The sequence below is a fragment of the Nelumbo lutea genome, chromosome 1 (assembly GCF_056320005.1).
Source record: "Nelumbo lutea isolate HS-2025 chromosome 1, American lotus-T2T, whole genome shotgun sequence".
Classification (NCBI taxonomy): domain Eukaryota; kingdom Viridiplantae; phylum Streptophyta; class Magnoliopsida; order Proteales; family Nelumbonaceae; genus Nelumbo; species Nelumbo lutea.
The window spans coordinates 45,865,083-45,877,987 of record NC_142684.1 but is presented as its reverse complement, the minus strand read 5'-3'; the positions used below and the strand labels follow the sequence as shown (position 1 = coordinate 45,877,987).

Below are 12,905 nucleotides of genomic sequence, written 5' to 3'. Positions count from 1 at the left end.
TTTTCAGTTCAAGTTGGGTTACCAGTACAGGTGACTAAGTAAAGGTTTTTAATCCCATTTCTTTGGTTGTCACTCTTACCAATTCTCTGGCCAAGCCCTTGGTAAGAGGATCAACCAAGTTTTTACTTGACCTCACATAGGTTATAGTGATGACTCCATCTTGAATCAGTTGCCTAACAAATTCATGTCTCAAACTTGTATGTCTAGGCTTACCATTGTAGGTACCACTGTAGGCTCTTGACAGAATTGCCTCATTATCACAGTAAATGAAAATTGGTGGAGGCATAGGACTAGGACAAAGTTTTATATCCAATAATAAATTCATAATCCTCAGCACAGAAGTGAATCATCTTCTCGTTTTGCTCTTTTCTTTTTTAGTTTTTCTGAGTCTTTGTCAGTGGGTTCAAAAAGTGATTGCAGATTTGGTTCTATCAGATAGTATAATTTTAGTGTGGTTAGAAAGAAGATCATCTTGTCTTTCCATCGGCGAAGTGCGAGCATAGTGCGCCTCTAAAGCACTTCATTGCACTGCATACATGCGTGCACACGCATTGCGCGGTATCAAACCCCCATACTCTCCTCTACTATTTCTAAGGAGTGTAAATCAGCTCCTATTGAAATTGGATGGGTCCATCCACACTGCTGGGTCCCTTTGAATCTTCCAAATGTTTGTTATTAGGCGTGTGCCACTCAGTACATAGAAGCCAGCTATAGTGCAATCCTCGGTAGAGATGCGTGGTGCTGATAGTGGAGCAGCTGGGTATAGGCGAAATGTTTCCTTGATGATGGCTTGAAGGTATTTCAGGTTCTCAATATCTGATTCCTCCACAATTCTTTCTCTTCCAACTTGGATGTCCAGCTCCTCTTGGGCCTTTTTCATGGCATGACGGTTGTTGAGTAGCAAGGAGATACACCAGGTTAGAGTCACTGCTGTAGTATCATTACCACCCAAGATGAGATTCTGCAAAATAATAACCCAACGCACACACATGAGAGAGAGAGAGAGGTATTAATTAATATCAAATATGCATACCAGGCATGTTGATTTGATGATGGTACCAAGATTGTGATCAGGGAGCTTTGAATCCTCCAGGATGGACAACATGATGTCCATGAAGTCTTTCTCATCTCTGGCATCGCTGGAGAGAATCCTATGTTTGTGCTCCTGCAACCATACATCAAGAAAACAGTCTAGTTCTTTGGCTGTTCTCTTCATTGCTCTCTTGTAACCCTGCAGATCCAACCAGCCAAGAAAAGGGATTGCATCAGGCAGTATGAATAACCCCATCTCCTTCCCATTGGCTGGTTTTATCTTATCGCCATAGTTAATTTGTGGACACATAGATGCAAAGCTATAAAAGGGATTGCATCAGGCAGTATAAATAGATGCAATGCTGATTGGAGTACAAAATTTGTATCCGGATAAAAATTCCATCAATTTTGTTGGCTGATTGATGGGACTCATGAGTGTCTCAGATAAGCAAAGGGCTGCTGTATTCAGAAAAGCCGTCCCTTTCTTGAGGTTGCGTCTCATTCCTACCAACTTTAATATTGACAATTTACGCTAGCTTTCAATCTTTACGTTTGTTTTTTTCTTTTTGTTTTTCAGTAGCTTTCAATCTTTACATTAGATTCCTATAATTACTGAACACAAGGGCACGTAAATCTTTGGTTGTAAAATAGAGGATGAGAAATCAAATTATTATTTTTTGGGATTGTGGGTTACTGATTTGGTTCAAATAGATCAACCGAATAGTTAAATAATAAATTTAAAAAAAAATAAAAAGTACAAGTAATCAAAATAATATATAAAAAATTATATATTAATTATGTCAAGAAAAAATTAAGTATAATTAATAAAAATTATTTATATAATGTAGATGATATATAATTTAAAAAAAATTCAAAAGTAAAACGGTTTTCTTATTTAGATGGTGGGTCAATGATCAAACTTTTCAAAGAAACTCATGATATCATAATTGGATAATAAATATTTAAAAAAGATAGTACACAAACAATGAAAAAGTAAAAAATTCTATCACATTTGGGAACATTTATAATGTTATATATTCATCATAATAAATAAAAACAATTATTAAAATAAAATTTATTTTTATTCATGGCAAAACTTAATGGAATACAAAATTTAATAATGATAATAATAATAATAATAATAATAATAATAATAATAATAATAATTGTTATTGTAATTTAAAATTTTCACATGTGATACACATGCACATTTATAACAAAAATTTGAATTTATTTTTAATCATATTATTATTTTTGTTAATTTTGAATTTTTATCTTAATTATGGTATATTTAAAATTCAAGTAATTAATATAAAAAAAATCATGTGCATTGCATGTGCTTAATTACTAGTGTATAAAATAAATACAATAAAAAAATAAAAACTAAACACCAATCAAATAGTTGTATTTGTTAGGGATTAAATGAGTTCCATTGCCATAGATTTCTGTCAATCACCACTCTTACTTGTTCGGCTTTCTTTAGAATTCCACGTGGAGCCTGATTAGGTGAACCTAGCTAAAACACAATCTTCCACTGATGAATTGACAAGTTACAATGAATCTAACTAATTAATAAGATGACTACTTACAATCCAAGCTAAATAATTAATAATGACTGATGGTGTGCGATCCGGTCACTCATAGTGGGCAGTGGTTGCGCTCCTACTTGGCAACAGACGAGATACCTGTGAGGAAGAAGAAGGATCCCGGAGGAGCTCTTCCGGCGGGAATACTCCGATGCTTAAGTTAGTAGCAGGAAGAGAGAGTTGCAGAGCAAAAATGAAAAGGCTAGCGTGCAGATCACGCAAGTTACCTTTGCTCATGGGGGTCGGAGCTCTTATATATTGATGACCTGACAAATCAGATATAACCGCCTCTGGTTCTCTACCGTAGCCGTTACTTGCCAGGGCTGAACTGGTGGGTGCAGGTAACCGTTGCAGAGTACAGCCCTACCAGACAAGGGACACCTCTTAGGGTTGGCAGGCACGACACTGCCTGGCGAGAGACATGGGTGCAGTCTCCAGATTTGGTAGGTACGGTTGTCAGGCAGGAGATCTTCCTATGATATGTCGAGCTGCTCTGCCCCGAGCTACCTTGTACCGAGCTACCCTATGCCGAGCTACCCTGTGCCGAGGTGCCGAGCTCATATACCTAGAAGAATCTTAATCCAAAGTGCCTTCAGCTCGGGAGATTCCCGTCTTGGGAGAATCTTAGCTCGGAGCGCTTCCTACCTAGAAGAATCTTAGCTCGGGGTTATTGGAGTGTCATCTTGTAGCGAGCTGCCACGCTGGATCTTGGCGGACTAGTTGTGCTGAGTTGTCACTTATGTTGAGTCATGTCCACGTGCCCTCTTATGATGAGGTCGGGCCAAATCACCCTCCATCAATTGCCCCCCACTCCCAGAGCCAAGGGTCTTGACCTGGTGTGGGGACTTCACGACGTTATGGGTGGATTTGGCTCAAAGTCTAGGCCGCCCCATCAAATAGTTCATCGGTTGGACCAGTTCGTTGCTTGACTCAATCAAGGATAACCTGGGTTGAGTATAGTTCACACGCGGACGTCAAAAAATGTGCTAAACTGATTTCACCTCAGGGATCGCACAACCGGATTTCTTGAGAGCCATTAGATCGCTTTGATCTTAACCGTTGAATCTCGGACATAGCAACTATAAATAGGGCGGGGGGACCCCAGTCATTTTCTCTGTCATAAGTTCACCATCATTCGTCTTGAGGTCGCGGCTAAGTTCCTCAGCTCGGGTTTTCTAGTTCGTCAGTCTTCCCTTGGTGAGTCTCCTTAGTCTCTCCTTTTTAGTTCGTAGTTTGCTTCTCCTTTTTTAGCTCATTTTCAGCTCTTAGCTATGACAAAGGGGTTGTGTGTGCCGAGGAGGTCTCTGAATGGGCCAAGCTATCGCTTGCTCAGCTCGGAGCTCGAGTAGCTACCCACTCTATGGTTGTAAGTCTCATTGTACTTCAACTTCTGCTATTGTTGCCTTACTAGTGCTAACTGGCATTCTCTTGGTAGGTGAACTTTGCTGTGCATGCCCTGACTCTCCAATCCGAGAGGCACTTGAAACGAGCTCTGGCTGCTAAAGACTCAGCCCGCGCGGCTCACACCACGGTCTTCACCGTGGTTTGATAAGCCCATAGTACACTGGGTAGCTCATCTACACACAGTCACTTAGCTCGGTCTAGGCGTGCCTTCAGTTTGCAGAGAATGGCTCTGTTTGTGACCTCCGCTTGGCCATTCGCTTGAGGGTGCACCACCGAGGTAAAATTTTGTTGTATTCCCATATCTTTGCACCAGTTCTGGAATTTAATGTCCTCGAACTGCTTGCCGTTGTCAAAGATGAGTATTCGGGGTAGTCCAAAACGACAAACTATATTCTTCTAGAAGAAGTTCTACGCATTCCGTGCTGTGATCGTTGTGAAGGGCCATGGGCTGGTGAGGTACTTTAGGTCAGCAGCGGCCTGGTGGTGGATGTTGGCGTGCTTCTGACATTTGTTACACTTTCTACCGAACTCAATCGCATCTGCCTTCATCGTTGGCCAATAATATCCCTGTCGTAGCGCTTTCTGGGCGAGGGCCTTGCCCCCTAAGTATCTGCCACACAAGCTCGGCTTTGAAAAGTCGCAAGTAGTGCAGATAAGGGAGCGTGTAGGATTTTCGGTACAGCCGTTCATCTATTATGACGTATTTGGCTACCTGACGCTCTACCCTTCTGGCAGCATTACGATCTATAGGGAGGGTCCCGTGTAGCAGATAGCTAGCGAGCAGATCAATCCAGCTCGGCTCTGCTTGTATGACAGGAGCGACCTCCTCTGCCCCCCTGAGAATGCTAGGCCGAGGCAGGTTCTCTATGTACACGGTTCTCATGGTGTTGTCGCTTGCGGTAGCCAATCGGGATAGGGGATCGACCTCAACGTTCTCAGATCTCGGGATCTGTTTAATGAAGTATGACTGGAAGTTGAGTAGAGCCTCTCTGACTTTGGCTAACTAGGTGACCATGGTTGGCTCGCGAGCTTCGTATTCACTAGTGACCTGGTTGACCACGAGCTGGGAGTCACTGTAGATAACGATGTGTTTACATTTTACTTCATTTGCTAGGGTCAGCCCGGCTATCAACGCCTCGTACTCCATTTCATTCTTGGACGCAACAAACTCGAAGTGTAGCGCATACTCCAATTTCACACCGCTTAGTCTGTACAGAACGATTCCAGCTCCGCTGCCCTGCTGATTTGACGAACCATCCACATGGAGGATCCAGGGCTCCTCATCCCAGGTCGGGTCCTGTCTAACCAAAAGAGAGGATGCGCTAGTTGGAGCCTCACTGTGCTCGGGTTCGGCCAACTCAGGGACCTCGGTGATGAAAGTGCATTATGCGATGAAGTCGGCTAAGGCTTGGGCCTTGATTGCAGTTTGTGGCTTATACTGGATGTCGTACTCGCTGAGTTCGATGGCCCACTTTTTCAATCTCCCAGAGACTAGGGCTTGAGCAAGACTTGCCTCAGAGGCTTATTGGTGAGGACGGCGATCATATGAACTTGGAAATATGGTCAAAGTTTCTGAGCTGCAACAACTAGCGCGTACACCAACTTTTCGATCTCTGGATACCTCGTCTCTACTTCTTGCAACACTTTGCTAACATAGTAGATGGGTCATTGGACCCGATCTACCTCTTTTATTAGTACCGAGCTAACTATCTCGTCACTCGCGGAGAGGTACAACTCCAAAATGTCTCCCTCCTCGGGTCGGGTCAACACCAAGACGCTACTGAGGTACCTTTTTAGATCGTTAAAGGCGAGCTGACACTCTTCGGTCCATTTAAAGCCCTTGCTTCTTTTAATTGCCTTAAAGAAAGGCAGGCAGTGATCTGCTGATTTGGACATGAAGCAGCTCAAAGTGGCAATGCGGCCATTCAACCTCTAAACTTCCTTCATTTTCGGGGTGGTCTCATATCTAAGATGGCCTTAATTTTGTCAGGGTTGGCCACAATGCCATGCCGGTTACCGATGTAACCTAAGAATTTACCTGAGATGACACCGAAAACGCACTTGTTCGGGTTTAATTTCATATTAAACTTGCACAAAATTTTAAAAATAGAATGAAAATCTTTTATTAAAGCATTTGAAAGTTGGGTTTTGATGACCATGTCGTCTACATAACAATCTACTTTTTTGTTGATCAACGGCTCAAACAGTTGGTTTACAAGTCTCTGAAATGTTGCCCCGACATTTTTTAGTCCAAAGGGCATGACCTTGTAGCAGTACTGTTAGACAGTTTTGTATGCCCTTAGCTTCAATCAAAATGATGTACTTTATGAGTTCATTGTAAATGAATAAAAGTGCATATTTGATGCATGTTCCCTTGGTATATTTCTGTGTAATACCCTTAAACTGGACACTTAATGAGACTCGTGTTAGTTTAGAATGTTCATAGCCAGTGGGTCTGTCTGGGGAGACCTATCTTGACAAGGCTGACACTATGGTGCCACCAAGTCGGTTGGGGTGGCTTGTCTCAGCTACTGGGGTGAGACCCTAGGCACATAAAGTGTAGGATTAATTGAATCTTTGAACTGAACCAGATTTCCAGTATTGCCCTGGACCTTGGAGATTGATGGGCAAAATTGGAAAGTTACACCCGACCCCTAGACTCGATTATGATACTGCACTAGGTGTCGGATTGGGCTATTTTTGATGTACCAATCAGTGAGATCCTTAGCGGGGGTCAAAACCTGGGTATGTTGGGACAGTCTAAGAATTCATCTAAGTGGGTGATCATAGTGACAGGATCAGCCCCTTTGTCGGACACTCTCACTAATGGAAACCAAGACTGCCGGCAACCGATTTCAATTGTTGAGATTTGTTTTGCAAAATATATTTTATATGAAATATAAAACTATATAAATTATGGTTTTGAAATAATTTGCAAAAGGTTTTAATTCCTGGGATCCATACTTGAGAGAGTGCAACACTGTTCCTTGCAGCCGAGGGAGAGGTCCTCTCTTGTCGGGGAGTGTATGATCATTATGGGCTGAGAGGTTAAGTGTAAGACCATTGAGGATAATACATGATGGGCTAATCTTGCATCTGCCCACAGTCCCTGGGTGTTACAAGGTGGCTTGGGCCAAGGACCACTTACGGTATGTGTTGGGCCTATAGAGACCATGAGATGTTTTCAGGGGGTGCATAATAGTGTATTCGGCCAGACCTTGTAACAAAGGTTGGGCTAAACCCATGTGGCTGATGTGTAGATCAATGTTTGGGTGCCATGCCATACAAGGAAGTCCAACTGGGCTGTAGTTTGGAAGGCCAAATGAATACATAACCTTAAATGGGCCTTAAGCCCATTTCGAGCTGGGCTAATCTAATTAGTCACTTAAGGGGCGAATTCTGAGATAAGATCAGCTAATAGGATTGGGCCCACACCCTATCCACTCAGAGAGTCCAAGATCTAAATGAGATTTAGATCTGGAAACTTCCTAATTAGATTAGGAGATGGCTGATCTAAACTACAGATAAGATAAGGATTATCCCTTATCTTAAAGGGACTTCTAATCCAGATATGATTTGGGTTAGCAACTCCTAATGTGATTAGGAGCTGATCCCTTTAAACCTATAAAAGGAAGAGCGGGCGGCAGCCTTTAGACACAACAGACAACCACTGGCAATAGTCTTGTCTTTAGAGCTGAAATCACAGAAGAGAGAATTCTGCCTGCAAATACTCTCTTGCTGCCTCCTTCCTGCAGCCGCCGCCTACAGCAGTTCGATCTCCAGTTCTTGGGAGAAATCAAGATTGGATCTTGATTCCAATCTTTTGGAGAAAAGATTGGTGGGAGTTGTATTCACAAGTCGTCCAGGTGATTCTTGAGAAGGATCAAGTTCTTTTGGAAGAACACTACTGATTCTGCTCCACCCTGCACTATGCCATCTTCAGTGGGAGCAGATTTTGGATCCTACCTTGGGTGTGAACACCTCCATTGAGAGATATTATTTCTCTGTATCAGGTATTATCTCTCCCTACTCCTTTTGGTTCAGATTTGGTTTAGTTTATGGTTCAAGAATGATCCTTGTATGATTTTCTAAATAAGGAATTCGATTCCCAGTTGAAGGGAGAGAAAAATTTTTGAAATTCGCCCCCTTATTCCGCAATATTTGGGCATCCATGTGATGGATTTCCTATCCCTTCAAGTACAGGCCGAGCTCGGTTATGAAGACCATTTTTTCTTCATCAGCAAGGTCCATTCTGATATGGTTATAGCCTGAATAGGCATCTAAGAAGCTCAACAACTCATGCCCTGAGGTCACATCCACCAAACGGTTAATCTTTGGGAGTAGGAAGTAGTCCTTCGGGCAAGCTCGGTTCAGGTCGGTATAATCGACGCACATGCACCATTTACCATTAGCCTTTTTTACCAGAATGGGGTTGGCTACCCAGCTTGTGTAATGGCCTTCCCTAATAAAATTGGCTACGAGAAGCTGCCCGACCTCCTCGTCAACTGCTCTCCAACGCTCTGGGGCTACATTGTGTTTCTTCTGTCTAACGGGCCTAACTAAAGGATCAGTGTTCAGTTTGTGAGTGATGATTTTAGAGTCTATGCCGGGCATCTCGGCCACAGACCATGGAAAAATATCTAAATTTTGAAGTAAGAAACTTACCAGCTGAGATTGCAGAGGCTCCTCAACCGAAGTGCCGATCTAGAGAGTCCGAGTTGAATCCTCTATCAAAGTGGGCACAGAGACCGTCTCTTCTATGGGTGTAGCTCGCTCTTAATGATACTCAGCGGGTCGCTCTAGCTCGAGGTCATCTATTGCTTTGGCTTTCACTTTGAGGGCGGTGACGTAGCATTTGCGTGACTCGAGCTGATCACCTCGCGCTACCCCGACTCCAAAGTCCGTGGGGAACTTCATGGCCAAATAATAGGTTGAAACCACTGCGTGCATTGCATGGGTGATGGGCCGACTTATTATGGCATTGTACGGGGAGGGAGTCGCAACCACCAAAAAGCTGTGCTCGAGCCTCACTATGCTAGGCTAGGTGTCGACCTCCTCTGATGTGAGGACTCTCCCCAGGGGCCTGAATTCCTCTTCGCTGAAGCCCACCAAGGGGGTATTCGCGGGGTTGATCTTGAGCCTCACTATGCTAGGCCAGTCATTTTCTCCGCCATAAGTTCACCATCGTTCATCTTGAGGTCGCAGCTAAGTTCCTCAGCTCGGGTTTTCCAGTTCGTCAGTCTTCCCTTGGTGAGTCTCCTTAGTCTCTCCTTTTCAGTTCGTAGTTCGCTTCTCCTTTTTTAGCTCATTTTCAGCTCGTAGCTATGTGAAAGGAGTTGTGTGTGTCGAGGAGGTCTCTGAATGGGCCGAGCTATCGCCTGCTCAGCTCGGAGCTTGAGCAGCTATCCACTCTATGGTGGTAAATCTTGTTGTACTTCAACTTCTGCTATTGTTGCCTTACTGGTGCTAACTGGCATTCTCTTGGCAGGTGAACTCCGTTGTGCATGCCCTGACTCTCCAATCCGAGAGGCACTTGAAGCAAGCTCTGGTTGCCGAAGACTCTGCCCGCACGGCTCACACTGATCTAAAGTTAGCTCGTGGTCAAATCCACCAGTTGGAGAGAGATGCCATAGCTCATAAAAACTACATCCAGGCGTTGACATCGGAGAAGGAGGAGTGACTGCGCGAGAAGGAGGACCTGCTACACAAGGTGGAAAACCTTGTGGCAAATAAGGGGACTCTAGAGCGTCAGGTAGTGAACCTCGAAGTCGATGTCAAGGAGCGAACTGATATCCTCCTCCAGGCCATGGACGAGACCAAATTCAAGGCTGTCCAAGACTACGTCAAATCGGAGGAGTTCAATGGGGTGTTGGTGGAGGCCTACCATAAAGGCTTCAAGCTGAGTAGGTGGTTGATAAAGAGCGAGTTCCCGTAGCTTGATGTAAGTGCCATCACCACCTCATGAATCACAAGAGAGGTAGCCCGCCAAGCTGCCGAAGACCTAGACTCTAAGGAAGAGGGTGATGACATTGAAGAGGCTAATACCATCGACTAGGTTGGCACTTTTGCGGAGGCGCCGAGCAAGAATGATGAGTCCCTCAGGTAGTTCGGGCGATCTTTGTACTTTGAGCCTACGAGCTCAGTTTTTCCTTTCTTCTCTTCCCTCTTTTGTAACAAACTTCTTGTAATGAAACATGTCTTTGTAATGAAAATACACTTTTTGCCAAGTGTTGTGCAATTTACTTTATTTGCCGAAGTGATTATTTTACCCCGAATTATTAAGCTATCAAGCTAAGTACCCAAAATGGAGGTTTCTTTACTATCGTCACCCCAAACTATCTCCCAACACTTAGGGGTAATTTTATGTACACCGAGGTGAGCAACATAGTAGGGTATATGCCCGACCTGTCTGCACCCGGGTTACTTAAGTTGACATCGATTGTCCCTAATGGGTTCAACCTATTGTATGCCAGGGCGGGCTATGCATCATAAGGTTCATACCCGAGCTGCCTGCGCCTTAGGCATTACAAGTACTTAGCCTTTGTCGATGAGGCGACTAGGTCTTATACGGTGTCGAGGTCTTTCGTTAGCTCGGTGTTTTAACCCTTAGGTTGGGGGAGCAACTTATAATCCACTCTCCAAGAGTTCACCCATGCCGAAGAGGCAACTGGGTCTTATACTACCGAGGTCCTTTGTTAGCTCGGCGTTTTGGCCCTTAGGTTGGGGGAGTGACTTATAGTCCACTCTCCGGGAGTTATCCCATGCCAAAGAGGCAACTGGGTCTTATAGTGCCAAGGTCCTTTGTTAGCTCGGCGTTTTTGCCCTTAGGCTAGGGGAGCGACTTATAGTCCACTCAGCTCGGTAATTACAAGTAATATTGCCTTAGGTTGACAATATTCCATGACCAAGGTATTTGCTTCCCTTCTAGGGTTTCGAGCTCATGCTTTCCTTCCCCAAGAACCCGCTTTACTCGGTAGGGTCCTTCCCAATTTGGCTCGGCTCTGCTTGTACGATGGGAGAGACCTCCTCTGCCCCCTGATAATGCTAGGGTGAGGCAGGTTCTCTATGTACATGGTTCTCATGGTGTTGTCGCTTGCGCTGGCCAATCGGGACAGGGCATCGGCCTCACCATTCTCGGATCTCGAGATCAATTTGATGAAGTATGACTGGAAGTTGAGTAGAGCCTCTCTGACTTTGGCTAAGTATGCGACCATGGTTGGCTCGCGAACTTCGTATTCGCTGGTGACCTCGCTGACCACGAGATGGGATTTGCTGTAGATAACAATGTGTTTAGTTTTTACTTCATTTTCTAGGGCCAGCCCGGACATCAACGCCTCATACACCATTTCATTATTGGATGCAACGAACTTGAAGCGTAGCGCATACTCCAATTTCACACCGCTTCGTCCGTATAGAATGATTCCAGCTCCACTGCCCTACTGATTTGATGTGCCATCCACATGGAGGATCCAGGGATCCTCATCACATGTCGGGTCCTGTCTAACAAGGAGAGAGGCTATGCTAGTTGGCGCCTCATTGTGCTCGGGCTTGGCCAACTCAGGGACCTTGGTGCTGAAAGTGCATTCTATGATGAATTTGGCAAAGGCTTGGGCCTTGATAGCAGTTCACGGCTTATATTGGATGTCATACTCGCTGAGTTCGATGGCCCACTTTGTCAATCTACCGGAGACCTCGGGCTTGAGCAAGACTTGCCTGAGAGGCTTATTAGTGAGGACGACGATCGTATGAACTTGGAAATACGGCCAAAGTTTCTGAACTGCAACATCTAGTGCATATGCCAACTTTTTGATCTCTGGATACCTCATCTCTGCTTCCTCCAACACTTTGCTAACAAAGTAGATGGTTTGTTGGACCCGATCTACCTCTTTTATTAGTACCGAGCTGACTACCTCGTCACTTGCAGAGAGGTACAACTCCAAAATGTCTCCCTCCTCGGGTCGGGTCAACACTCTAGTGAGGTACCTTTTGAGCTCGTCAAAGGCGAGCTAGCACTCTTCGGTCCATTCGAAGCCCTTGCTGCTTTTAATTGCCTTAAAGAAAGGTAGGCAGCGATCTACGGCCGTTCAACCTCTAAACCTCCTTCAATTTCCAGGGTGGTTTCATATCTAAGATGGCCTTAATTTTGTCAGGGTTGGCCTCAATGCCACACCGGTTAACGGTATAACCTAAGAATTTACCCGAGATGACACCAAAAATGCACTTGTTCGAGTTTAATTTCATATTAAACTTGCACAAAATTTCAAAAACAAAATGCAAATCTTTTATTAAATCATTTGAAAATTGGGTTTTGACGGCCATGTCGTCTACATAACACTCTACTTTTTTGCCGACCAATGGCTCAAACGGTCGGTTTACAAGTCTCTGAAATGTTGCCCTAGCATTTTTCAATCCGAAGGGCATGACCTTGTAGCAGTACAGGCTGAGCTCAGTTATGAAGGTCATTTTTTCTTCATCAGTAGGGTCCATTCTGATATAGTTATAGCCCGAATAGGCATCCAAGAAGCTTAGCAACTCATGCCCTGAGGTCGCGTCCACCAAATAGTCAATCTTGGGGAGTAGGAAACAGTCCTTTGGGAAAGTTCAATTCAGGTCGGTATAATCGATGCACATGTGCCATTTATCGTTTGCCTTTTTTACCAGAACAGGGTTGGCTACCCAGCTCGGGTAATGGACTTCCCTAAAAAAATTGGCTGTGAGAAGCTTCCCGACCTCCTCATCAACTGCTAACCAATGCTCTGGGGCTAGGTTGCGTTTCTTCTGTCTAACGAGCCTAAGTACAGGATCAGTGTTTAGTTTGTGAGTAATGATTTTAGGATCTATGTCGGGCATTTCGGTTGTAGACCATGCAAAAATATCTAAATT

The 12,905-nt window shown here is 44.4% G+C and overlaps 1 pseudogene across 1 annotated transcript; it reads right to left on the bottom strand.

The window, feature by feature from the left end:
* Positions 1 to 421: 421 nt before the first annotated feature.
* On the bottom strand, positions 422 to 11,848 carry LOC148874507 (strychnine-10-hydroxylase pseudogene; annotated as a pseudogene). The gene is made up of 3 exons (XR_016104396.1): positions 11,736 to 11,848; positions 1,034 to 1,352; positions 422 to 961 (listed from the first exon to the last, which is right to left on the bottom strand). The product of XR_016104396.1 is annotated as a strychnine-10-hydroxylase pseudogene (transcript).
* Positions 11,849 to 12,905: the final 1,057 nt, after the last annotated feature.